We start from the raw sequence: 1,520 nt of genomic DNA on the forward strand, positions 1-1,520 counted from the left end.
TGCTCCACTTTCTGTGGGAGGGAAGGGGGATAAGTATTGGGTAGTTAAGAAGGGATCAAGTAAATGAAAAGAAAAGGAAAGGGGTGAGAAGGATAGAGTAAGGGAGAAAAGGGTAGGGGGCAAGTGTGGAGCAAACAGGTAGTAATCCCAGAACAGAGCAAGTCTACTCAAAAACATAGTTTTCTGCATGTCCATAGGTTTCTGCTTCAGCTGTTCCTACATCTGTATCTGATCCAGTTTTTTCTTTTCTTTTTTTTTTTTTGGCTGTATTTTACCTACTTTCCACTAGTGCTTTGACTACTTCTGCAGCTGTTCCTGTCACTCTGCATCCTATTGATGTTCAATTGATCCTTTTGAATGGGCTTTTATTTCTTGGACAATCAGCTCCCGTATATTCAAGCAAACAAATAGGAATGTGTGGGTAACGGCTATACTCTGCAGTGGAGGCCAGTGTGTTGTGGGCAATAGGGTGCTTGGTTTGCACTTGCCCTATTATCACTGCCCTCAAACAGCATAAAAAATCAAAACCCTTTTGATCTTAGGAAGCAGAGCCAGGAATGAGGATGCTGCAGAGAAGGTAGCTTCACTGGAACAGAGCAATAAGGAAAACAGTTTTTGGTGCTTGGATTGGTTATGAGCAATTCTGTATTGCTTTAGGCAGCAAGGACGCTGTCTTTACATCTACAAATATTTTTAAATAACTAAGGTTGAATAAATGTAATGTTGGTGCTAGAGAATACGCTTGCTGCTTTACAGTACTGCTTTGGCTTCATTCCAGCCTGCCAGAAGCAACATCTTTAAAAACATCATTGGGCATTATAAAGCCATCTTTTTAGTTGCTACTAAATGTTCAGCACTTTTCTTGACTTCAAGCCTTCCTTTTTATTTTAAAACAATTAAATTAGGAGAAGCCATTTCTGTCAGAAGCAGCCAGGAGAAAAGAGAAGGACCTAGTATCTAAAGAAATAGAGAAGTTTCGTGGATCTATTCAGACCTTGTGTCGGAGTGCACTTCCGCTTGGGAAAATCATGGACTACATTCAGGAGGATATGGATGCCATGAAGAATGAGCTGCAAATGTGGCAGTATGAGAACAAGCAGCATGCTGAAGCTCTACAAAAGGAGCAAAAGTAAGGCAAATTTGGGAAGGGAGTGCTTAGGAATAAAGTTGGTTTCAAGCTATCTGAGGCGACTGTTCCAGATTGCTGTTTCTGTATTTCCACAAGCAGAGCCAATTTAACTTAGTTGAAGAAGTAATATAGTTTGTAACAAATTTACTTAAGTTTTGGTTTTAACCCAAGTTTTAACCTTTTTAGGTCTTCCATTATGGGAAATGAGTTATGTGGCAGAGATAGAAACATCTGAAATGCATGAGATCCATTGTGCTAGACACTGTGCACATGCGTGTGCACATGCACACATACACTCTAAAGGCAGCCTCTGTTCCAGAGAGCTTGCAGTCACCATTTCAGCCAAGTGGAAGAGGTGGGCAAAGTAGACAAACAGAGTGTAATGTACTGG

General features: G+C 40.7%; 1 protein-coding gene across 3 annotated transcripts in view; it reads left to right on the plus strand.

The window, feature by feature from the left end:
* Positions 1-1,520, plus strand: part of TRAF3IP1 (TRAF3 interacting protein 1) — a 76,084-nt gene that overhangs the window by 67,744 nt on the left and 6,820 nt on the right. The gene's annotated exons all lie outside the window — the stretch shown is intronic.

This window comes from Gavialis gangeticus, unplaced genomic scaffold, assembly GCF_001723915.1.
Source record: "Gavialis gangeticus isolate Ggan-Ray unplaced genomic scaffold, GavGan_comp1, whole genome shotgun sequence".
Taxonomy (NCBI): domain Eukaryota; kingdom Metazoa; phylum Chordata; order Crocodylia; family Gavialidae; genus Gavialis; species Gavialis gangeticus.